Source organism: Pseudopodoces humilis, chromosome 5 (genome assembly GCF_049639895.1).
Source record: "Pseudopodoces humilis isolate 2021_Gansu_Grassland_sample_001 chromosome 5, ASM4963989v1, whole genome shotgun sequence".
Lineage (NCBI taxonomy): Eukaryota > Metazoa > Chordata > Aves > Passeriformes > Paridae > Pseudopodoces > Pseudopodoces humilis.
The window spans coordinates 6,634,845-6,661,151 of NC_142204.1; the positions used below are offsets into that span (position 1 = coordinate 6,634,845).

The 26,307-nt window shown below is 43.5% G+C and overlaps 1 protein-coding gene across 1 annotated transcript in view; it reads left to right on the plus strand.

Annotated features, from left to right (window-relative positions):
• The first annotated feature begins 939 nt into the window (after positions 1-939).
• The window catches only part of PRR5 (proline rich 5), a 100,964-nt gene continuing 75,596 nt past the window's right edge, over positions 940-26,307 (plus strand). The window contains exon 1 of the mRNA XM_005526991.3: positions 940-1,052. The gene's annotated coding sequence lies outside the window, so the exon portion shown is untranslated. The remainder of the gene's footprint in view (positions 1,053-26,307) is intronic.

Sequence of the window (26,307 nt, forward strand, 5' to 3'; positions counted from 1 at the left end):
TGTTACAGAAGTGGTGATGTCCAGCTTCCGCTGGAAGACAGTGAAGCATGAGCAGCTCCTAAGACTACGTAGATTGAAACCTATGGTACTGTGGCGTGATATAGTGGTATTAACACACAAACACAGCTGTCATTTGAACTTGCTTCTTGGCACTGTTGTTCCCTCAAGGCATGACAGCTGAAGGAGGTATGAGACCAGTGCCTGCCAGATACTCCGACCAAGTTATGACTTGATATGGCTGAAAGTCAAGGTGGGATAGATTTTATAAAACTTATTTTGGTTTAAACCCTTGCAAGGCATACCTAAAATCCCGTAACTCAGATCAAAACTACCCCTTCCAGCCCTGTCGAAACCAGTTTTTGGACCATACAGGGACCGTGAAGCACACTGCGGCCAGTCCCGCGCTGCACTGTGTGCTCCGGCAAAACCCCCTTCGGGACCTCTGCACACCCGCATCTGCCAGTGGGAGAAGATGTGATGCTACCTAGTGGCCTTCCAGCTCCACCAGCACTGGAGCATCTGGAGCAGCATCATTTCTCTTTGACACGCCTGAACGCGCTGCTGCCTACACCTGCACCTTTCTCGTAGGCACGAAGTGTCTGTGCCGCTGCCTGGCCGCTGCTCCCTTGTTTCTCTGTGGCTGAAGCAGGGAAGGGGCCCATCGGCCGGGCTTGTTCCGCAGAACAAACCAGGGGCTGCACAAGCCCAGCGCTGCCTGGCCTGCCGTGCCACAGGACCCGCCGCGACCCACTCCGGGGCTGAGGGGTGTCCCCGGCGGGCCTGCCGGGCTGGGGTTGGGCGGATCTAGCGGTTCCGAGGTCGTAGTTTATAGCCGGGTTCCTCCCTGTCGCCTCTCCCGGCGGCGCGGGGCCGTCCCCCGGCCCGCCCGTTCCCGCCCCGCCGGCGTGGCTGCCGCGGCCGCGCATTGTGCGCCAGCCGCTGCCCCGGGCGGAGCTCGGGGAGTGGTCGTGGCCCCTCAGGACCCCCGACCCTCCCGGGCCGGGCCTCGCCTCCACCTCTACCCTCGGAGGCTCCGTCCGGGGTCGGGCGCGGTGAGTGGGGGTCGTGCGGTCCGGGGGAAGCGGGTGATGCCGCCGCCGGGTCTGTCAGCCCCGGGCTCGCTCCGGAGAGCTGGGCGAAGGGGGCGTAGGTCTGTACTTGGCCCCCGCCGCGGCGGCCGTGGGTTGCGGTGCGGGGGGCTCGGGGAGCGGCTCCGAGCACCCCCCGGGCCGGGCGGCGGCGGAAGGTCGGGGGCTCCTGGCTTTGTTTGTGGCTGTGAGCTGCGGTGAGACACAGCCCTGGCAGTCTTTCGGAAGGTCCCTGGGAATGCTGGAGCTTGGGCTCGCAGGTTTTACTCCCTGCGTGAATGTTCAGTGTTTGTGCAGACACTGCTCTCCTTCTCTTCCAGTCTGGAATAGCGATCTCAGGTAACTGGAGTTGGCTGTAAATGTGGTTCCTGTGGTCTCACTGCTGTAAGCTTTATTCACGCAATTAAGATCTTCATGCATGAGTAAAATATATTTTTTGCAGAATGATTTTGCATGTTCCACCCTGAAGTGCACAGTCTCCGATGGCTCCTGCAGGAGATGGGCTTGTCCCTTTCAGTGTGTGTGTGTGTGTGTGTGCACGGTCGCTGTTAGTTTTGGCAGCTGGCTAGTGATCACTGGTAAAGGTCGGGTGTCTTCGTGTTCTTCAGGAATGCATTAGGCTTTATGTGTGTCTGCGTTTTGATATTGCAGAAGCAACAAGAAAGAACAGCCTTAAAAAAGGTTAAAGGAAATTGTTAAGTTTCCTAATGCTTATAATTTCCAGCTAGCATACTTGTAAACAAGTAATTGCAGGAAACAATCAGGTTTTGTATTTACTAGCATGTTGACGAATAATAAAAGATAGGTCTAAAGCTAAATTTTGATGCTTAATTTAAAATAAATTCTTGCAATTTCTTCTGTCTCTCGCACCTGTTAGCTTTTAGGGAAAGATGATTATTAGGTGATGATTAGGCAGCTTTCTTACAACTTTAATTAAAGGAATAGTTCCCTATAGGCCAGCTATAGAATAATGGATCCACTTGTTGTCTAGTACATTGTTGAATTTAGAGCTCTGGTACTGCCTGGCAAAACTGTTCTTTGTCTGTTTAACTTCTGTAGCCAAAGCAGAGCTAAAACTTCATTCTAGGAGTCAGATAAATACAGTGTATAAATCTAGTTCCTCTTATTATGAAATTATTATGTTTTGACAAGGATTTCATATCTATAATATACATAGTTGATTGACTTAATGCTTCATCTCACTGTATCTTATTAATAATCTAATTAAGGGAAAACTCTGGAAGGAATATGGAATTAAGACACAGTCCCAGTGGAACTCACTAAAAAAGACATTGCAGAGCAGAGTGTAAAAGGAATTTCCAGAAGTATTTACCCATCACCCAAGACAGAGCTAAATTTTGAGCGCTCCTAGCTTGTATTTAGTCTCCAGAGTTAATTGCTGTATTTTCAGGTCTTCTTTTCAGTATTCAAAGTTTTATATCCAGAGTGCTTTGGGAGACAGTGAGGGAGATGTGTCTGTTTTAAGCCAAACTCTCAATCTTCAATGCGTAAGAAAATCACACCTTGAGCACTTAAAAAAATCTGATCCTTGGGTTGCAGTCACCACTCCTACCACTTCCATTCTGGAGGCACTTCTAATTTTTACAACAGATAGAATTACAGTTGTAAAATCTAGGCACAATAAGGCACACTAGTAAAATTTTTTTTTTTTTTTTTTTGTTGTGAGGTAGAAGCCATTGGGATTGATAAATAGTTCTGTAAATACAGTAATAGAGCTGTATGTGGCACTTAATCTCTGAACAAAAGTAATAGGTAATAGCTAAAAATAGTATTTTCTCTTTCAACAGTAGAGTTAAATACGGATATTAACTGCAGCAAGAAAGACTGGTCCGGAGCTGGAGGCTCATATCGTTCATGCTTGCTCAGATCATTCATGACCTGGCCTACTTCTTTATTTTCCTTTAAAGTATCACTTTTGTGTGTGTGTCTGATAATAAATCACAAATGCAAATCAAAAAGCTGTTCTTTAAAGTGAAAATTGGAGCTTGTTTTGCTGCACCATAAAGGCACTGTAATTTCTAGAATGTGTTCTGATGCCATGTAGCTCAGCACAGACTGCTGAGATGTGTTTAACTTGTGCCTCCATTTACATGAGTGTCTGGTCTCACACGTGGGCGACAACATCTTCACACCAGGGGAGAACTATTAGGTCTGGTTCTGATCATTTAACACTGTTTGAAGTGGTTCAATGCCACTGCTCAATAAATGCCTTCATAAAAAGGTCAGTGAAAAATTTGCCTTTCCAATAGCCCTGTCAGCCTCCCAAGGAACCGTTGAATTACAAGAGCTGGTGATTATCTGCCTGCATCTGTGGCCCCGGGACTCATTGACCCTGAGCATAAAGAAGGGAAGAAATGACAAATGCTTGTCCAGCAGCACATCCTCTCAGAGGTGTTTGCTTTCCCCCAGTTTCATAGGATAAGACCGTGAGTTTGAGGTGTGATTAAAAGAGTGATTAATTAGCTAGCACATATTTAGCCCTTTAAAGATGGAAAATAATGTATGGGGATGATTTGAATTAAGTGCTGTTATTCCCTGCTATGAAAGAAATTCCTTGCCTGCTCTGTGTCCCAAGTTGGAGCTGTTGGCAATTTTGAGGCATTATTTAAGCTGTGGTTTAGGTTTGTTTCAACAGAAGAGTGTGAGAGTAAAACTTTCAACAGGAAAAAATAGTAGGTGAAGATTTTCTTGTTTAAGCCTTCTTTTTTTTAGTAGCAGCAAATCTGTGTATATAGGAATGAGGAAAAGGGAGATGAATGGAACTGAATGAGGAGCTGTCATGTGAGGTAAAATTCAGATCTTGTTCTCTTATGCCATCTTGGAAATTCATTTGCATTTAAAATTTTCAGGTGAACCAAGCCATAGGACCAGTGCAGAATGCTAAATGAAACCTGACAGCTATCTGAAAACGCCACGGAGTGGTGCTGGGCATTCCTCTGCTCAGACAATTGAGTTGAAAATTGTTTCTTTTAATGATTATGGATCTGAAATTAACACCATTTCTGAAAACAAATGGGATGTCAATTTTATTCTGAGATGTTTTCTCTTGAAAGATCTTTACTTTCTTTCACATTACGCCACAACTGCTTGAAAAGTCACAGAAACTGTAAAGTCCGAATCCCTTTCTGCCCACCAGATAGCCACAATGTACTCCTTTGTGTTGCTCAGGCTGAAATTGTCCGCTTGTGAGGCTGATGAGTGGATTGGGGCACAGTTGTGATCCCAAAGACACTGGGTATCACCACAGAGGTACCTTTATGTTGCTAGTGTGAGCAGGCTAAGTAGCAACTCTTTCAGGAACGTGGTGATGTGTAGCATGCCAGTCATGGGTGGGGGGATGAAAACTCCACAACTCATGCACCAGATGCTCATGAGACAAAACAGCCTTGTTTATTATGCAGAACTCACTTTTATACTCAATTCAAAACTCCTGTGCTTAGATAGCTCATTGTCTGGGATCTCTCTCCACCCAGATCTCTGGCCAGTGATGTGCTTACTTCTCAGCTCAAATGCGGATGGCTGAGGGTCCCCTGTAACTTACCTGGGGACACGTTCAGGCATGAACCAGGCCTGCTCGTCTGTGACAATCCTGTGACAGTGATGCATTTCCTGTACAAGAGTAAAACATGTTTCTGCTCAGGAGTAGTGAGATGTAGAAGCCAGGATGATGGCAACTGGGGAAGGAACATGAAAGGGACCATGAAAGGCATCAGAACAGATTGGTGGGTTTTACCTTTTCATGTGTCAAACTTGGGTGCCTGCAGTTATTGGCAATAAACTGTCCATGTGCAGATAGACCAAGGATGCAGAACAATCTGAGAAGACTGAGGGTTAGAAAGATAGAAGAAAATGATTGATAGGTTAATGTGTGTATGGAGTGTGAAAGAGTACATGCAGTCATAGGGCTGGAACAAGTCAAGGGCCAGTATTTGGCTGTGGCTGCTGCAGTGCAGCAGTAGTTCAGACAGCACAGTAGTCCATGATATCCCAGTTATGAATAGAAAAATAACAGGCTTTACATATGCTGTGTGGATGCATTTGGGTCCCTGGCATAACTGTAAGGTATTTGCCCTTGGAAAGTTTCTGAGGGAACAGAAAGAGCTGACTAGGAGAGTAAAATGACTGATTTCTGAGCAATGATTAAAAATACTTAATATAGATTATCTGAGAAGCAAAGACTCCATTGATTTCAGGTATGATTACTCAAGAAACATAATCTCTTAGCCTTTGCAAGAGGGTGCAATTAGATGTAGGCTGCAAAAGAGAAGGTAACTTTAACATAAGAAAAGCTGCTTGCAATGAAGCTAAATAATCTTCCATGAAAAATGGTGGTAACGCTGTTTGGTGTTGTGTAACACTCACATGGAGCTGGGAAAAATGTTCTGTAGGGCTGTTCGTTAGGAGTCACATCTTCCGTGGCTGAGCTATGCCTGGGGATTAGGGTGGAGGTTTTGGAAGCAGAGCTCTTTAGTCTTCCAGGTCAGCTCCTCTCTTGGGAGTTGGCTGCTAAGCCCCCCTCTGTAGTCTGCTGGAAGGGCAGTCATTCTCTAGTAGCTTGGATTGGTACAGATGAATTAATAGGTCTCATTCCATCTTTAGCCTCTGATCCAGGAAATACATGAGCATTTGCTGGCATCTGGCACATCTGCTATTATTATGTAAAACAAACGCTGGAGCGTCTTGAATTCTGTTCTGGTCATGCAGTGAGGGAACATGGGAGGAGGCAAGTGATAGAAGGTGCTCCAGTGGTGAGCACAACAGGCTGGGCTAGAAATATTACTGGGTTTGCATTGACTTTGTTAGTGTTCTTGGACCCATGCTGAATTTCCCTCTTAAAGAAAAGCTGAAAAGCAACAAGCTTGGGGTATTTTCCTGTTTTAAGTTTCAGCCATTACTGGCAAAAAACCCGAATGGATAGTCTTGGACAGTAGTTGCCTCTTCCTCTGCCAAATCCAGTAATAGGCACAACTTGTTGCTAACATGGGAAGAGCCATTTCAGAGGGTTTTGCAGCTCTGGGTTTTGTCATGTTACTGCATAGTTGTGATACTGTTCTGTTTCTCTCTTCAGATATGAAGTAGGCTGTTTTATGAAAAATCTGATCAGACCACTGTGAAGTACAATGTATGATAATTTACGTCTCCTGGGTGATTTGATGTTGTAACAGGCAATCTTTCCTCCACTAAATTTCTTGTAACCCACAATAAACTAAGAGTTTATATAACTTAGATATGCTCTTCCTGCAGAACTGTTGGAGTTATAAGGTCTCCAAGGTGGTATGTTGTTGCTCGATAGGGAGGAATATGTTTATTCTGATTCATAGTGACTTCATTAAAAAATTTGGGACAGTTTGTCTCCAATGGTTTATTGAAGGGCAGGTGGGTAATACATGGACAACCATTTACAATACTGGTTTAAGGATGAATCTCTTTTAATTAAGTGTAATTTGAGTCGCAAAAGTTACACATCTGGTGACTTGGAATAAGGTGTTCACTTTCTGCATCATCCATTTGTAGTGAAGATTTAGAAGTAAAGAAAGTGAGATTTCATTGTCTTGGTTGCAAAGGAAATCAGAAAGCTGGGATATGTTAAGCGACTTCCAGAAACTGTGTTAACCCAACTTGGATGTGCTCATCCAGCTCCTCTGAAAGCCACTACTGCTAGTTTTCCTTTCAACATTATATTAACTTTTCTTTCTATAAAACAATGTGTTAAAGCTTCTCTCCAGGAAGAGTGGAGGGCTACTTATTTTCCCTTTTTTAACTACTATACCCTGATCTAGAGAAATAACAGAAAACTGATTTGATTTGGCGATAATCAGGTAAATTAATTTTGCCTCCTAATTTCCCTTTAAAAGGAATACCTACTGTTGTGCACATAGGTGTAACTTGGGTTTATAGTAGCAATTAGTTTTTAAAATATGGGCCCTAAGAACTTTGGTGCAGAGTGCACTCCTGACTGCTGCGCTGATGGTTACCATGATGTTGTTGGCATGGTTTTGCTTGTTTGTTTTGCGAGGTTTTGTGGTGTTTTGTTTTTTTTTTTTAAATTTATTTTAAAAATTTATTTTCATATTTGCTGTGGAGGACTAGGGAAAGGCTGCTGTCAGCAGGTTATCAGATGTAACAGATAATTTGTTTGGACTAGCCCAACAAAATCACTACTCCTAAATAAAGTTACTGGTAAAAATTTCCTGTAGTGTATCCTGTTGTTGGAGGCTAATATTTTTCCTTTTTTTTCCTTTTTCTCCTGGAATTTTGTCCCATCTGTTGCCTAAAAGATGGTAATGACTGGTACTTGAGAGAAAGTAAGTGGCCTTGGTGGCGAGGAGGGTGCAGCTGGCTGCACTCTTGTAGCTGAGGAGTTTTCTCTTGTAAGGGCAGAGATACCAGAAATTTTGCCTGGGGTGTGAGGGGCTGGGTTCTGGGGCTTGCTCTCTCCTGGATTGGAGGGGAGACGGCCAGTCTGCAGGTGCTGTAGGAAGACTGCCACTGTGGAGTTCTATCTTTTACTGCTTGCACTCTGAGTGAGGCTTTGCTCGTAAGAGCAGCCAGTGAACTGGAACTTTACTGAACACCCAATTGGCACTGGGAAAGACCCTAGCATCTACTCGGGAGCCTCAGGGGAAAACCCAGGACCCCGAGCTCCAGAGCCCCTTCAAGGGAGCCTCTCCCGGCCGTGTTCGAGAGCCTGGCTGCCGCTGCCCAGCCCCACCGCTTCTCTGCCACTGCTCCGGGTTTTCACTGCGCCGTAACCCCACATCCCCTGCCTGCCGGGACACCCGCGGCTCCTGCTACAGCTGCGGAGTTTCTGATACATTTCGTTTGCTGCTTCGGGGTCTGCTCATCGCTGCCGTTCCAGCTGTGGCTCCGAGGTTCCTGCTACAGCCCATCTCGCCATGCAGAGGGGCACCGGGACCGGCTGCCCCCGTGGGTTTGCAAAGGCAGCGCCTTTTCCATCCCGCCCGCCATTACCGCGTGCAGAAAGGCGGCTGAGCTCGCGCCACAGCGCCCCCTGCAGCCGCGGGGGAATCATCGCACCCGCCCTGCCCGGCCGGGAGCCACCGGCGCCCCTGCCGGCCGTGCCCGGAACTGCACCCAAGGGGAAAGTGCCTGCGGCCGAGAGAGGGCTGGCACTGGGTTTGTGTTCTGTTTGTTCACCTCCTTATACATATACGTACTAGCAAAGAACTGCTACTCCTTTTCACATGTCTTTGCCTAGAACACCCTTAATTTCAAAGTCAATAATTTTGAGGGAAGGGGGTCACATTTTCCATTCCAAGGGAGGTTCCCACCTTCCTTGGCAGATACCTGGCCTTCAAACCAGGACATCTATCAGTGAAGTCTGAATCAGTCCAGTTCACAATGCCAGGAAAAATACATTCTTGTGGTAATTCTGGTATCCCTGACGACAGAAAGTATTGGAAAATTTTAGAGACTTTGCTGTTATAAAATATCCACGCCAGTTTTGTGTAACTGAGAAGCAACTTGGAAAGTTCAGATAAGAAGACAGATGTTGGCCCAAATTAGTGAGATTTGCTTGCATGAATCAAATTTGGCATTACAGCATGCTTCCCAAATTAATTGTGTTGTGTATAATTCCAGTGTGAGTTGATTTTCCATTTTATTCTGTATGACTTCTGTTCATTTATTATTATTAAGCTATTTCCTGGAGATACTCCGGCTTAAGTGTGTGCTTGTATGACCACCAGAATTGTCTGCAGTGGCATAGAGAGAAAATATTAATCCAGGTTAAAAGATACATTTTCCCCATGTACTAAGTATACTGTGTTTTAGTCACCATTTCTCAGTTTACCTGAATATTTGATTTGAAGAATTATCCCAGCCATGAATAAGATATAAGGTTTATGCTTAGCTTATTGTACTCATGTACAGTAAATTCTTTCTTTTGCTGTTTTTAACATTGGTAATACACTCCTGGCATCATCTCTTTTTATTTTTTTTCTGGGAAAAGAGTATGCAAAAGAATATTTGTTATCTGAATTAAATTCAATTAACTTAGTTTCTCTTTCATGGAGTTCTTAACAATGCTTAATGAGAGATTGTAGTGGTTTTGGTTCACCAATTTGAGTTTCTTGGCAAATGCACCAATTTAATGTAGTGGGTATAATGCTGTCCAAATGCTTATGCACTCGCCAGAATTATTTACTCATTTTCTGCTGCAAGATAGAATTAGGAGGAGAGCAAAGCAGGCTCAAATTTTAAAGGGTATAAAGAAAATTTTATTAACAAAATTTTAAGAAAAAATGAAAGAAATTAAATCGTAATAAACCTTCAGAACACCTCTCTTCCCTAACCTCCTTTTTCCTTTCTCACTGACAATGTAAAGAGATAAAACCTATGAATTTTAGTTTACCATCTCTAAAGCAATCTTTCTTCAATTCACTTAAGGAGAAAATCTCTCTTGTCGTGCTATGACGACTTCTCCACAAGAAACAGTTCATTCATGGCTTCAGTGTCACAGGGAATCAGCCACCTGGGAGATGGAAATCTGTTTGCCATGTGAAAGTCCCTGCCCTTGACTTACATCTTTCCCCACAACTGTTTTCGAGGGCTCATTCTTTGGCTAATGGGGTATGCTTTTAATGATGAGCTATTCAGAAGCAAGGGTCCTCTTCATCTATCTCTGAGATCATCTTCATCTCTGGGAACTTTTTCTTCTTCCTGGGGGCAAAGGGTCTTCATTACTCCTGTCTTTGTTCAAGCTTCTCATTTGATCACAGCTACTTCAACATTGCTTGCTTCAGCATGGGTGCCTTTGCTCATGTCCACAGTTTGAACGCTCCATCCCCTGATACTTTTCATGAATTACAGGGATATTTCACTGTCTCTTAGTCCATCACCATGGCCTTACAAAAGAATTTCAGCCTAAGACTAAGGTATCTCCTCATTCTTCTCCCTTCTGGGATTTGACTCCTTCCTCACTGACCTTGGTGTCTCCATCTCGTTTTCTTAAGGTGTCTTTTCCTTTCGATGTCTGTAAGTTTCATCTATTCTGGGGAGTTTTACAGCACTGAAAGAGTTAATCTTGCCTGGGCCTTGCATCAGAAATTTACCTCTCATTGTTGGTCCTGTGATCTCTGCTAGGCAGTGGCTGGAGCCATTTATGGTGGAGGATTTTTCAGCAGCAGCACTGGTTGGGGTTGCAGCCAGGAATCTCAGCAGCCAGGCTAGACCTCAGTGTCAGCATGCCATGGGCCAGTGTCTTCCCCTACCCCTGTCCAGCGATTGCTGGTGAAACTCAGTGGCGGCAGGAAACAGCCAGGCAGAATCTCAGCAACACGTGCCATGGCCCAGCCCAGCCTGGAGCTGTTCCTGGGGCCTGGTGGACCCTGACTCGGCCCGGGCCAGCGGCGAGGCAGGGCTTCGTGTCAGCAAGATGATAGCAGCTGCAGCCTGGCCCAGCGTCGGCCAGGGCCCTGCGGCCTCCCCTCCCCAGCCACAACACCGGGGGTAGGGGGGAGACTTTTCTCTTCAAAAGCCGGAAGTAAGAGAGAGCTTCCTAGGATTTGTTATTCTCCCGTGTGTCTTCACAGAGACGAGTCTAGCTTTCTTAAGTGGAACTAGCGGCTGATTGGTTCTGTTGGATCTGGAGGAAGCTGTTGGCAGTCGTCACACAGAATCACTTCCGTAACTGATGGATTTCTTCTTTAACTAAAACCCAAGATACAATAAACCATGACAGAGATGTAACTGAATTGCAGAGCTATTACTTCCCTTGGAATGTATTGAAATTTTTCCTGAATTTTCGTGAAGGTTTCTTGATCATTCACACTTTAAAACCGGCCTTTGTAATTATTTTGTAGCATATGGGAAGTCCCATTGACACAGAGAATAAAGGCTCCACAACCAGCAAGGCTGTAAAGTAGGTATGTTTTCAGTGCTGGATGCGTGGGGGATTGCTCCATCACAAATGTGTGTGCCAAATAGAGCAAACACTCTGTTTATGTACAGTTAAGCTCATACACATTTATGAAAGTTTCAACATCACCTATACATATTCATAAACAATGCCCACCTACTTCCCCTTTGTATGTTAATCAGCTCATCATTGATCTGTTCTTGTGCACTGTCTCCTGGTGGTCTTGGGCAGGGGTCACTGGATGAAGTAAGTAGTCATCCTCACAATGTCCTCTGGATGAACCTGGTCCCTGTGCAGGCTCTCTTGGTATCCAGCCCTCCTTTAAGGGTTCTGGCCACAGTCTAAACTAAAGATCTAGTTTTTAGTAGTTTTTAGAGCACTAGTTCCTGCTTTATCAGTCTTAAACAGTAGGCCAGATCCTGTTGTTGCATAGCAAAGGATTATCTGTTCTTAACACACTTGATTACACAGCAAACTAGAGTTGCATAGGCATAGTTATAAGTTCCCTATGTCAGCCCTCCCTTTTCTATACCATAGGCAATTTTTTTTGCCTTCTAGGCGATACTGCAATTACTTCTTATTGTATTTTAATGTGCTCTAAGCATGGCGGTCATTACATTTAAGTATTTCATTACTCTAAAAATCTAAATAAGCCTAAACAATAATAAAATGAAACTTATGCAAAGTAAAATCAAAAGCACTATTTTTGAGATAAAATGTCTTCTATGTCAGAAGACATAATTGGTGGAACTTTAAAGCATGATATTATCTCTTGTATTAGTATTCTGGTTACTTCTTGAGCTTTGGCTGTTCTGGTAGGGAATGCTTCTGGCTAACTTGCAAAGGTATTAGTTAGTACCAGTAAATATCTTAACCCCCTTTTCTTGGGAGTTCTGAAAAATCAATTTGTCACTGGTCCCTAGGCTAATTGCATTTCTTAATTTGGCTCATTTTTGGTTTGAGGGCATTCTTGGGATTGGTCTGGAGGCAAAGATCACATTGCTGAGTCACCTGTTTTACAGTGGTGTGTAACTTTTTAGCTACAACTTTTTAGATTAGGTGCTTGTATAGGGCTTCTGCCCTCTAGTGCCTTTTTTTTATGTTCTTCCCTAACTAAGGACCATATTAAATGGGAGGGAATGATCAGTTCCCCTTGTGGGGTGATAGCTCACCCTCATTCATTATATGACTTGTCCAAGTCTTCAATGAGGCTTTGATCTTTTTTGGTATAGTTTGGATCATTTTCTAGGGAGATTTGACCATCAGGGATCAAAGCTTCTGTTTTTACCTCTCCTTTGGCTGTTTGTTTTGCCTCTCTGTCCGCTAGCTCATTTACATTTTTTAATCCTCGGCTTACTTTTTGGTGTGCCTTGATGTGCATGATTGTCACTTTCTCAGGGAGTTGGACCGCCTCCGACAGTTTTAGGATATCTTCTGCATATTTGATGTTTTTGCCCTGTGACTTTATTAATCTTTCTTTCTAGATTGCTCTCTGCCCTTGTATGACTCTAAAGGCATATTTTGAGTCAGTATTCACAGTTTTGCCTTGGGCTAGTTTTAAAGCACGGGTTAGAGCATTTATCTCTGCCTTTTGTGCAGAGGTGTTGATGGGAAAAGGCCCTGACTATTATTTTTAGAGTGGTGGTAATGACGTATCTAGTGTTTCTTTTACTCCTTAGGACATAACTGCTTCTATCTGTGAGCTATTGGACTATCTCTCAAGTCTGGATGGCTCGCATATGTTGCTTTGATGGTTTCTAGACAGTCATGATGCACTGGTTCTCCTGTATTTCCACTGAGGAGAGAGGCTGGATTGGCAATATTATTTACTACAATTTTTGCATTGTCTTGCTCTACTGTTGTAGCTTGGTATTTTAAAAGTATTTGTGGGGAAAGCTAATGCCCACCTTTCATCTCTAGTACTGCAGACACTGTATGGGATACTAACACAGTCATTTTCTGGCCCAGGGTAAATTTTTGGGCATCCTGGATGTTTAGTACTATGGCTGTGACTGCTCGCAAACATCCCTGCCAACTTTTTGCTGTTGCGTTTAGTTGTTTGATAAAGTAAGCTACTGCTCAGCGATATGGGCCTAGATACTGTGCTGATATTCTTAGGGCAATCCCCTGCTTCTCATAGGAAAAGAGAAAGAATGGTTTACTCACATTTAGGAGTCTCAAGGCTGGAGTTGACATCAGAGTCTTTTTCAGTGACTCAAAAGTTTGTATAGCTCCTCTATTCTATTGAAGGTGTTTTTGTTCAGTGGCTGTCAGCGCATATAGGGGTTTAACTAGCAGTCTATAGTTGTAGATCTATAGCCAGCACCACCTAGTCATTCTCAAAAATGTTTGTTATTCTTTCACTGTTTGTGGCTTTGGGGTTTGTCTCGAAGTTTTTTGTCTAGCAGTGATCTCATATCCTAGATAAATTATCTCTTGCTACATTACTTGGGCCTTCTTAGATGCCCGATATCCCTGGAGCCCCCCAAAATTTAGCAGACTTATTGTCTAGGTCAGGCAAGTGTCCTTTGTCTTGGTGGCAGTCAGGATGTCATCTACATACTGTAACAGCTTCTCTTCTTTAGATGAGGCCTCCCAGGACTCAAGATTTTTTGCTACTTGATTGCCAAATATAGTGGGGCTGTTCTTATATTCTTGAGGTAACACCATCCAAGTAAGCTGTGTCTTACACTTGCTTTTGGGGTTTTCCCATTTGAATGCAAATATTTTCTGGCTGGCTTTATGGAGAGGGAGGAAAAAGAAGGCATCTTTTAGGTCTAAAACAGTAAACCAGGTTAGTTCAGGTGTCAATATGGTCAACAAGGTATAAGGGTTTGCCACTACTGGATAGAGATTTTCAGTTATTTTGTTAATAGCTCGTAAGTCCTGGACCATTCAATTTGACTTGTTAGGTTTATGGACAGGTAATATGGGGGTATTAAAATCGGACTCACACTCTTTTAAAAATTTCAGTTGTAAAAATTTTTCTGTTACTGGCTGAATTCTTTCCTTGTCTTCCCTTTTCAGGGGATACTGTTTGATTCTTACCGTCTGCTGTCCTTCTTTGATTCTGATGGTCAGAGCATTCTTTGCTCTTCTGGGTACATCAGTGGCCCATACCTTGGGGTATACCATGTTTGTGATTTCTTCGTTCATTTTTTCTTCTGTAGGAACACTAGCTAGGTATAAACTCATTATTTGTATATATATCGCTGATTATTTACCTTCAGAGTAATTTCCACTTTCCAAATTTAATTACTGCTTCTAATTGCTCTAATAAATCTCATCTCAAAAGTGTTTTTGGGGAGTTGGGCACATACAGAAATTTGTGGATGCCTCATTGTTTTCCTAGTTTATATATCAGAGGTTCACAAAAACATGCCTTTTTACTTTGGCTAGTTGCACCTTTTACTGTGATATAATAATTTCTCAGGGGCATCAAAGCTTGGTTCAAATCAAGTATGTTGTTCCTGCGTTAACCAAAAATTCTACCTTCTTCTGCATTTTTTTAGCTTCATTATAACTAGTGAATCCACTAGGGTGGATTCTTCAGGTCTCTGTCAGTCTTCTTCTACAGGAGCCACTATTCTTCTTCTCTGGTTCTCTTGATCTTTTGGTTTTTCTTGATATTCATTTTTTTAGTGGCCAAACTTTTTGCATAATGCACATTGGTCTTGCCTAGTCGAGACGGTTCCCATCTGGGTTTTCTTTTTCTCTCTTCCCTGGTGAGCACTACCACTGTTCTTTGTCCCTGTTTGTACTTTTTTCCTCTGTTACTAAACACTCTCTATGCTTCATTTATCAACACTTCCAGGGTTTTGCTTTCTGTAGGATGCAGCTTTTGAAGCTTGTGCCTGATATCTCCTTTAGACTGGCCCAGGAACAAAAAAACTAATTGTTGTACTCTTACCTCTGATCTAGGGTCTAGCAATGTATTGCTGCGCATCACATCCCTCAGTCGATCCAGGAATTCAGATGGTGACTCAGAGGGATCTTGTTTGATTGCGTATAACGCTGATCAGTTTATCATTTTGGGAATGGGCCTTTCCATTCCTTTTGACCCTTGGTATGTCTGTAATTTTTCTATATGCGCAGACATGTTTGCATTCCATTTTGGGTCTTGGAGGGGGAGATATTTTTTAATGTCTTCTCGCATGGTTTTCTAATAATTTTTAGCCAAATCTCTTGCAGTTTCTAGAATTAATTGTTTTTCTCTTTCAGTCATATATTCTAATAATAGCTGTATATCATTCTAATCAGGATTGTGTTGTTTTGCTATAAACTGGAAGTGTTTGGGTATGGATCATTACGGTAGTCCCTGGCAACTCTCTTCTATGCCTCTAAATTGGTGGTAGAAAAAGGTACCTTAACATTGTCATTCTCTCAGGTCCTACCTTCCCAGAGAGGTTACTGCTGGAGCTGAGTTATTTCTGATCTGGGAAGACATAGGGCTTTCTGGGGGGTGAGGGTTTCATCTGAGTCTGCATCTTGTTCTTGTGACTGAGGGGGCGTCATAAGCAAATCAGTTAAATCTTGTACTTGTGCCTGGTGAATTTTATCTGTTCTAGTGCACCATTGGCCAATACTGCATGCTGAGCAACACCACTTCAGATTTTTTGCTATCATCCCTTTGAAGGGTGAGTACAAGAGGGACTTGTGGTGGCACAATTCCACAGTACCTCTGCCACTCCGGGTGGTTTCGGAGGGTAAAAATCATATATGCATATGACACTGCATCCCATTTTCTCTCCCTCCTTAGAAACAACATTAACTGCAAAATAGTGTTATAATCAGTTGTTCTAGTAAGTGGCTATTTTGCCTTATCCTATAATTTGTACAACAATCACCACAGGTTGCAATATTTAATGAGAGTTCTTTTATTTTCTGTACCTTCTGAGCCAGCTGTATCTTTCCAGTGAAATGCAGCTTAAAGGGCTTTTTAGTGGCACTTTTTTACTCTGGCCTTTCCCCATTCCTTTTGTTTCCTTTGCGGTTTTTCTTGTTGCCCCTAGCTGTCACGCAACCTTTTACCCACTTTATTATTGTCTTATCTTAGTCCTCTTCCCAGCTATTCACATACACAGATACACATTTACTAATTTCAAAGCTAGCTTAGTATGTTGTTAGTTACAACCTGGATCCACAGGTTTCAGTTTCCTGAGGTTAAAACTGTTTGTGGTACTGGATGCACCCATACAAAACGTTTTAAGTGCTTTGTCTGTCTGGCCATGCCCCTCACTGGGTCACGAAACTGCAGATTAGGACTCCCACTCGCTTTGCAGCGATGCTGCATCTCAAACACACACACACAGACACAAAAATGTGAAATATTTTAAGAACTTAACATAAGATACCTGGGCATGTACAAATTAAATATCTAGTTTTTATTCCAGTTGGTACCCCTCTAGCAGCTGCGAATATTATCTAGGTACTCATTTGAAATGTTCTGCTTACCCTTCTCCTGCTTCTTGTACAATCATTAGCATGTCCATCTTGGCTCCCAGTGCTGGGATGCAGTGGTGACCTGGATTTACTCAATCTACTCTCAAGATTGCTAGCAGCTGCTCTTTGGTCAGCAAATTCCCACCACATACAGGGTACCCCCTTCCTATGCAGAGACTATGCTGTACACCAGACGTCTCTGGTCATTTTACTGGTGGCCCCAGCCAAGCATGGATATCCCCTATGACATACTGGCCCTCTTTATTAAACATACTGTTTTGTCCCACAGCCACAGGGAATCGTTCTCTGCTCCTGCAGTGAGTGGCTGGAGAGGAGTTCCTCCAAGGAAGTGCTCAGGGTGTGCCTAGGATGTCTGCTCACAGCCGATCCCGTAGCCAAACAGAGACTCTCTTGCCTGGCTCACCAACTGACATGTGGAATAAAGGCTCCACAACCAGCAAGGCTGTAAAGTAGGTATGTTTTCAGTGCTGGATGCACAGGGGATTGCTCCACCACAAATGTGCGTGCCAAACAGAGCAGATGCTCTCTTTATATACACTTAAGATCATACATGCTTAAGAAAGTTTCAACATCACCTATACATATTCATAACCCATGTCTGCCTCCTCTTGCTTCGTATGTTAACCAGCTCTTTCTCAGTCTGCACTTGTGCACTGTGTCCTGGTAGTCTTGGGCAGGGGTCGCTGGATGAAGTAAGTAGTCATCCTCACAATGTCCTCTGGATGAACCTGGCCCCTGCACAGGCTCTCTTGGTATTCAGCTGTCCAAGGCTTCTGGCCACAGTCTAAACTAAAGATCTAGTTTTTAGTAGTTTTTAGAGCACTAGTTCCTGCTTTATCAGTCTTAAACAGTAGGCCAGATCCTGTTGTTGCATAGCAAAGAATTACACAGCAAACTATAGTTGCATAGGCTTAGTTATAAGCCATAGATGCTAATTCTATTAGTGTTTGTCATGCTTATTTAACAAGTAGATCCAGTTCCTCATTTATCTGCCTTAGTATCTATTGTTTATTGGTGATTTTTTTCCTGCCTTTAAACCCCTGGGTTGAGGCATTAAGACCACCCTCTGCTAGGTGGAGTATAAACACATAACAAAGTGCATTCCCTGTCTTGCATATTAACCCTTTAATTTTATGGCTAAATGAGGGAGATTCCTCTTAACTGCCTTGTACTCAGACCTCAGAGACACTTAATTGCCACTTCAGCAGCATTTAGACAATAAACCTCCAGCTCAGGGAAAAAAATAAATAAAACTGAGCACCACGGTTGCTTAAAAAATTCTTGTGTTTGTTGGAAGATGCAGGAGTTTAAGTTTATAAAGACTATCATCTGCATGCATAGGCAAAAATGTGATGCTTTCCTTTCATTCAAGCAGATGGACTGATAAATGCTTGAAAATTGTGTGTCCCTCCTATTAGCCTCCTTGTTTGTTTGCCTTCTTTCCACAGCTTCTTCATTCACAGTGTTAACAGGGGAAGAAAAACACTTAAAAAAATAAAACAATATTGTGTAATCTGGTGAAGAAGGGTGTCCTGCTTCCCCCACAGATGGTCAAACTAGAAGGGTTCCTTTCTTGTCCTGAAGTCTGTTATGGCAAAAAGAATAATAAAAGCACTGGAATTGCAAATTGCAAATAATTGCATTGCATTGCATCGCATTGCATTGCATTGCTGAGCACAAACTCCTGTGTGTCCAGCACTCTGAACTCTTTTAATGACTTGAGCCTGGGGTGCAATTTTGTGGGCAGGAGGGGTTCAGAGGCAGAGCTTATGGATGTCAGGGCTGTAAACTAAGCTAGCATTTCTTAATCATTCCTTGTTTTTCCTTTGGTTTTCCATGCAGGGACACAGATGTACTTGGATAAACATGCAGACACGTGGAGTTTACAGACTGAGCATGATAGCTGAGCCACTACTCTTAAACAAGTGGCCACTGCTCTGCTGGGTGTGCAGTGTGTCCTCCCTAGGGCCTGGTGTAACCTCGTTTGGGGAATTAAGTGGAATATGACTCCCAGAAGCACACATTATGTATTTAGATGATGTATTTCTTGTACTGATACAGCTGGTGGAAAATATGTATGAGGCCTGCCACTCTTTTCAGCCTGGAGAAGGCATGTCTGGCCAGATCCTGGATGGCCTCTCTGCAGTGATCCCAGCTGCTGGGAAGTGTGCATGCAGCTTTAAGCTCTGGGACATACTCTGTCGGGGTGTGACAGTGATAGCTCAGTTCTCTTCCTCAGGATCAAGATTGCTTGAGAGAGATTGCTTTTGTGTTAGGGCTCTGTTGTTTATTCTTCCTTATCTATATTACATATTTACAGACTGTGAGGAGCTATGTACAGTAGGCTAACTACAAAATGGAGAGATGAAGTATCTCTCCAAGGTCTTTTAAGTGTCAACCTGCCCAATAATGAAATGCCAAGTAACTTAGTTTCACTTACAACCCAATAACCAAACACCTGTGTCCTGCAATGCGGATTCTTCCATTTAATCACCTAATATTACCCAAAAACCTTTGAAGAAGATCAAGAAGAAGAATGAGAAGAAAGAGCCACCACCCTAAATCCTCTGTCTTGTAATTCATTTACTAATATAGCTAAAACTCCAAACTCTAACTTTCTCACCCAGTGGCTTAATATAATTCTAACTTACACACTCAAATTCTCAGTTTCTCTGCTCAGTTTTGGGAGCTTTCTCCATGGTCTCAGGTTAAACTCAGTGTTCTCTCAAGTGTCTGAGCCTGTCAGCACAAATGAAGGGATATTTTCTGTGCCTCTGACTCCAGCAATACCCTTGGATGCTCCTTGCTTCATGCTGGTATAGGAAATGCAGAGAATGCTTAACAGCATAGTGAAGGTCAATGGACTAGCTGCCACATTTATTGGGATTCCTGCTTGATCCACCTGAGCTTTGCAAAACCTGGTGAGATATATCTGGTAGAGCCTTGAAGAGCTCAGAATGGCTTTCTGTCCACAAGCCCTACTGAACAATATATATATAACTTGGGGCAGTGATCTGAACTTTGGGTATGACCCAACTCCTTATGGCATCCCATATAGTCTGGAGGCAGGCTGTGGTTTGGGATGGCCACAGTGATTAGGAGACCTTCTGGAGAGGCGTGAGGGAGCTTAGGTATTCATTGCTACTGCTTTGGCTGGCTGCAGAGCTCTGTGCATGCATTCAAAAATTCCAAATACAAGCAAATAAAAGCCTTTGCTTTGATTGTCCCTTATTGGTGGTTTTGGGTTTTTTTTAAACTCCTGTATCTGCTATGATGCACAGTCTCCTGCCTGCCTTACGAGTGAGATAGCAGTGGAGCAGATTCTTTAGGCTGATCAAGAACAGGAGAGAAACAGTGGATTTAGTGGAATTTGAAGACAGTTCATACCACTGAGCAGCAGTATGCTGTGCTGGAATAAAGTGCAAGATGGTGCCCTTGGTCAGGATTTGCAAAGTCATAGGGGACATTTGAAGGTGTTTAAGAGAGACTTGCTTTGATTATGCTTTAAAACACTTTTATTTTGCTGACTACAGCAAAGCCCTTATCTTCCTACCTTGGTAACAGAAATCTTTAGGATGTGAGGATGAGCTGCAGATCCTGCTCAGACCAATATTCCATTTTGTTCTTAGCCAATTTGAGTTTCCTGGCCAGTGCACCAAATAATGTGGTGGGTTTAGCGTGGCTAATATCACCAGTGCACCTACTCATTTCTTGCTGTGAGATATGGATTAGGAGGAGGGAAAAACAGGCTCAAAACTTAAAAAGTAATCAGAAAACTTTATTAACAGAACTAAAAGAATAAGAAGCATCAGAATAAAACCTTCAGAACAGTTTTCCTCCCCTTGCTTGACTTCTTTCTTTCCCAACTGACAATGTAGAGACAAAACCTGGGATTTTAAATCAGTTACCAACTCTACAATAGTCTTTCCTCAGCTCTTGTAGGGACAGGAGCTTTCTCTTGCCATGCCATGAAGATTTCCCCCCAAGAAACAGTTCTCTCAGGGCTTTACATTTCCACGAATAGCAGCTGCCCGGGAAAAGATCTGCAATTGTGAAACTCCTCCCATTTTCACAGCCTCCCACAGCTGCGTTCATGGGCCATGTCAACTTATGGGGTATTATTTTAAGTATGAGTTGTTCAAAAGCAAAGGTTCTCTTCATCTATTTCTGAGATCATCTTCATCTCTGGGAAGAGAGGTCTTGTTCTTCTTTCCCTGGGGGCAAAGGATCTTTATCACTTTGTTCAAGCTTCTCATGGGATCACAGTCTCTTCAGCGTCTATTTTGTTTAATCATGGATACCTCTGCTCACATCTACAGTTTGGACACTCCATCCCCCCATATTTCCTCTTGAATTAAAGGGGATATTTTAGTGTATCATAGTCCATCTCCATGACCTACCAAAAGAGCTTTCAGCCTCAATACTAAGCATTTCCTCATTCCTTCCATCTGAGCCTTGACTCCTTCTTCACTGACTTGGTGTCTTCATGTTGTCTTTCTGTGTGTCGTCACTCTCTGCCCTGGGGGAGGGTGGTCAGGATCTCAGCAGCCAGGCCAGCACGCAGAGGCAGCACGCCGCAGAGGGCTTCCCCTCCCTCTGCCTGGCAGTTTCTGGCAAAACCCAGCGGCAGCAGAATTTCAGCTGAGCCACAGGCTGGCCTGGCCTGGTGGCGCCACTGGAAAGGGCTTGGCGAGCTCCGCGGGAAGGGCTCAGCCCCTCAGGAAGGGACCCTGGCCACCCTGTTGGAACAGGACCTGGAGGGCTTCCCGGGGGGGCCAGCACTGCAGCAGAGCCCAGCCCCATCAGGCTGCATGGGCTGAGCAGGGGCCGGCCCCCAGTTGCCTGTTCAAGGCTGGAAGCCAAGAGAGCTTTCCTGGGCTTGTCTGTTTGTAAAATATGGCTCTCACAGAGGTGGATCCAGCTTCTAAATGGTTCAATCAGTTGTCTGTTCTCAGAACCAGCCAGCTATTGGGTTTTTCCAGGCACAGAGGAAGCTCTCAGCAGCTTGTGTCCGAAAAATAATTTCTGTGGGTGGTTTCTTCCTTCTTACTATATATCAATTCATGCAAAACCAACACAGATGGTTTTGTCTTACTGTGAGGAAGTTAAAGGATTGTGGCTTTTTGGGCGGTGATAGAGATGTCTGGGAATAGTGACTCCAGCCCCAGTGCAAACAGATCTCAGTGTCAAAGTCTTGCTTTGTAGCTGCTGGGGGGTGCGATGGACTGGGGTTTGCACTTCTGCAGACTTGGGTGAATTCTGGAGAAATGCTTGGGTAGGAAATCAGTGAGTGTGGAGAAGCTGAGTGATGCCTGTGCATTTAGAATAGCTGAAGGTGTCAGTTATTTAGTACTGAGCTTCTAGATCCAGCAGCACCATGTGCCCTCTTCCTTGAACCTTTTCCATGCTGACAGTGCTATCCTTGTGCTGTAGCTGAATCCTGTAGCACTGTCCTGCTTCCCATCCCTCCTTCTTCCCCACTGTCTCTGATTACGTTTCAGTTTCTTCCATAGAAGAGCTGTAAATTACTACAGTAAACCTATTACTCTCTGGGGTTATGTTTGTCTGTTGCCCATTTTATTGAAGGGAACTGTGCAACAGCCTAAAAGATAAAATCATTTTACTTAAAGGTACTAGGTCATGTTGGAGGCTTTTACTTTGTACTAAATGTAAGAGCAAATATTGCAGGCCTGAAGAAATACAAGGGAAATATTTACTACATCCTTTATGCATGCATTAACTTAGGGAAAGATGCAGATTGACCAGCCCTACTGTACCTCACCTAAGTGAAGTACAGTGCAGCTCTCTGGTACCTCAGTGAAAGATGGATACTGGCACAGCACAGCTGGATGCAGCTGTGACCTTGTATCTTGTCCTAGGAAGGTCGTGCAGTGGGCGACAGTGGCAGCAGGAAACAAGGACAGAAAGGATTCCCAGGAAAACCTGGGTCTTCTGAAGTCACCATGAAGCTAAAGCAGTTTAAAAACTCACAAATTCAATCCACCACCTTTGGTGGAGAACAGAAATTTGGCCTTTGTTTCAGTTATTTCTGGTTCAGCCACCAAAATGCCCTTGTGTTTGGGCCTGAAGCCAGTCTGGCCAATGCCATCTTGGGGGAAGAGCTTCCTCTTATGGGAATACCAAGCCTGGAGGTCCTCTGATTCCACATAGAATATTTGTGCTCAAACAGAAACAAGCACAGCTTTTTACTGAATCAAAAGTCCTTGACTCCCTCAGGTATGTTTGCCTACTGCCTTCTGCAGTCTGCTGTAGCTGTGCTTTCATGGCTTGTCTCCCCTGTCACATTTCTTTGTATGTTTTCCATGACCACAAAGGCGTCTGTGTTAATCTCTCATTTTGCAGGTGATTTCACATTCTGTTCCATCCTTTATCTGCCTCCTTTTTCTCAGCTTTGTCCCAAGGTGAAAGTCAAATTTGGAAAAGATTAGAAACAAATACGTATAAGAGGGATTGAAGTTTTCAAGGCTTGAAGATGACTATGAAAGGAAATAAAGAGCACCTACACTCTTCTTTAATTCTGTTAGATTTTTTTTAATATTGTGTCAGATCCAGCCCAACCTGTTTCTGTTACTGTAGTAAGACAGACAGGGCAAGAGGGGCTCCTGCATTTTTTTCTTTAGCAAAACTTGAAGACATCTGGTCAAATCCCACCACCTTAGAGAGGCAGCATATTAAATCAGCTCTTGAAGGCCTGCCTACAGACTGCTCCATCCCTGAAGAAAGTGGATGTGGAGGACTGGGAGGGAGGAAGTGTTCCCTTTGCTTTGATTTTGTCTTTCACTTTTGAGGGCTCCTTTTGTTTGTCTGTTTTTTTTTTTTTTTCCTTGAGCATCACTGTCATGACAGAAATGTAACCTTTTAGAAAGTCTGTCTCTTCTCCTGCCCTTTGGTTAGCAGGTGAGAGCTACCAAACATCATCCTATCAGTATTTCTGCAAAATCAGGATATTTCTGGTGTGTATGTAGAGTAAACAAATGGAAGGAAAACCCAGGATTTAACAGCAGTCATACAGTATTCATAGTAGTCTTTCAGCTTCTTCCAAGGCTTCAGAATTAATTTTGAGTCAGGGAACTAATTTTTAAATTACCTTTAAGTAAAGTACTGCTGAGGAGTAAAAAAAGCTGATTTGCTATTTAGTGAGATGCTGACTCAGCATGGCATAAATGGAGTCCACCAGCCTTTTGTGATATCTTGTAATGCCTTTTTCTCCTTCATTGTTTGAAAATGAAGGGATATAGGAGTTTTGAGGTTTGTTTTTGAGTCATCTGGCTTCCTGCTGTGAGATTTTGTGGAAAAAAATCTGTTCTTTCACTGTTCTTTAGTTACCCATAAATGATTGTGCCTAGAATGTATCTTGGGAGAACACGTGCTTCTCTTTTTGCTTACTGCTTAATTATCTTTCTTTGTGCTGCCTTCCCATAGCATCTACCTCTGTCAGATTTTGGTCTGTGAGTCTATGACTGAGGTTCCACAGTTTGAGAATAATGCAAAAAAACCCAAGAAATAAGAATTCTAAATCTTTCAATACAACTAGTTTTATGCTATTTGGTAAATGCTTAGGAGTCTGCTCAATAAAGGCTGGGGAAAAAATTGCCTGACTTGCAGTTAATTTTTACTGAGGTGTGTTTGCCCTTGAAGGTCAGAGAGAGTTTTCCCTGAATTAAAAGTCTAAGAAATGGTTCTTAGGTTCGTGCAGGCTTTTGAGCATCTTTCAGGTTTGGGGTTATTTTCTGGGGGGTTCCCCCTCTTAGTGGGCTTTGCCTGGACCCTTGGCAGCTTTCCAGCATTGTTCTCTGACCTGCTGGGAAGGAGTGGAGAAGCAGTGCTCTCTAGTTCAGAGGTTGGGCAATAGCATTTCGTGAATTTCGGAGCTCTTACCAGTTGGTATTGTCCAGCATCACAGATTCAACAAGTTCCCCAGTATACCTTGATACCCAGATTCTTCCTCCTCTTCAGTTATCGCCTAATTCTTACTATTGTAATTTTGTAAGATTTCCCAGAGTTTGGTTTCATATGTAGCAAAATCTTCTGGTTGGGTTGTGCCACTGGATCTAAAATCTAAATTGTGTTGTTCTTTAGCTACTTGTCATATCAGATTTCTAGTGTTTCCTCTGTTTTCACGGAAGCTTGAAAAGTCTTCAGCTGTATCATCTTTTGTTGAAGAAGCATTTTTGTTCAGGTTTTAAATTACTTCTAGTACTTGCACAGGATTGTCACGTGCTTGCAACAGGGCAGTGGAACTAGTGTTTAAAATGCTCAAAGGGTTGTGTTCTTCTTTTCCCATCAGAAAATTGCATTGAAGCTTTTGGTGGATGACTCAGATAAAGCACAGCAAAGGTACTGCACTGCCATCGACTTTGCAAACTACTGCTTCCAGTTAAAATATGGAGAGGCCCTTTTGCCTTGGCTGTTTGGTAGTGCCCCTTTGCCAGCAGTTAGTCTTGCATGTGTCTGCTCAGCAGAACAGAGCCAGTTGAGGTAAAATCAAAAAGCTCAGGTTAACCTGTGGATAGGACATGCGTCAGTGAGGGTGGCTGTTTTAGTTCTGCTGTGGCTGCTCCCCTTCTGGGGAGGGATTCCCAGGCTGGTGACCGCTTTAAGCCTCCTGCTTGCACCCACCGAACTTGTCATCTGTTTGCACAGGGTGACAGTGTCCAAGCAGAAGCTTAGACTGGTTTAGATAAATGCATTTAACTGTTCTGGCAGAGCTGGAGGGTTCCTATGAGCTTGGATAATGTTTTAGTCTGCAAAATACATCCACCTTTACATTCCTCTCCAAATGGTATTGTTTTTCTATCAGCCCTTTTCCTCTGTTTTGCCTGGTGAGAGGCTGATGCTTGAGGGTGAGTATCTTTTATTGTCCATGTGCTTCTGTACAGGCTCAGAAAGCTCACAGACTGTCGTGTTAGTAGCAGGAGGCCTGTGCTCTCTCAGGTGGTCATAACTTCCTTTGCTGGAAACAAACTCATCCATTAGTGTGTGAAAATTTCAGTGGTGTTGGAAATTTTGGTAGGAATGATAAGATGACAGTGAAAGTCTCTGAGGTCAACCTGGAAATTTAAAATGGAGAAGCAAAAGACACCACCACCCAGACTGAAAAAGGTTTTATTTTAGAGAGCTTGAAGTTGTGTAGAACTTCAGCCAAGGTGGAACTGTTGGGTGGTCCGAGATAACTTGTTGCTTTATCAAGTGAAGGAAAATGGGGAAGAAGTCTTAGGTTGTTCTTTATATTGATGAGTTGGGGTTCCTTTTATTACCACCTTTTTGTGGTAAGGTTATTTATCTTCCATTCATCTAATACCAGTCTTGCTCTCAAGAATATCCTGAGGTTTATGTGCCCACAATCATGGCAGCTAGATGTCAGTGAGGATCTGAGAGCCTCCTTCAGTCCTCTGATAAATGCCCACTGCCACCTGGCACGATCCAAGAATTAGAGGACTTGTCCATTAGGCTTTTGTCTGATTAACCTACCAGCTGTTCTGCAGGAACAGCCTCCAAGTCACACTCCCCTCTGCAGCAGGCAGGGATTTCTTCCTTGATTTCTTTGCAGCTCGTGAGCCAAACCCACATCACCCTGCCTGCCATTCATCTGCCAGCACTGCTGGCGTCAGACCAGCTGTGCAACAGCAGTTGCTTTCTGTCTGGGGTAAGGACAGATTGCTACAGAGCCTCAGGAAGTAATTGGATCAAAAACATAATTTGCTCTTTAAGCACACTGAGGTCCAACTAGATCTCCTTTCCCCCTCTGCAAGAACTGGAGGGGAATGGGGGGCTGGATAAAATAAGATGATGGGAGAGAAATAAAGGAAGGAAAGAATTGAGCTACATCCTCAC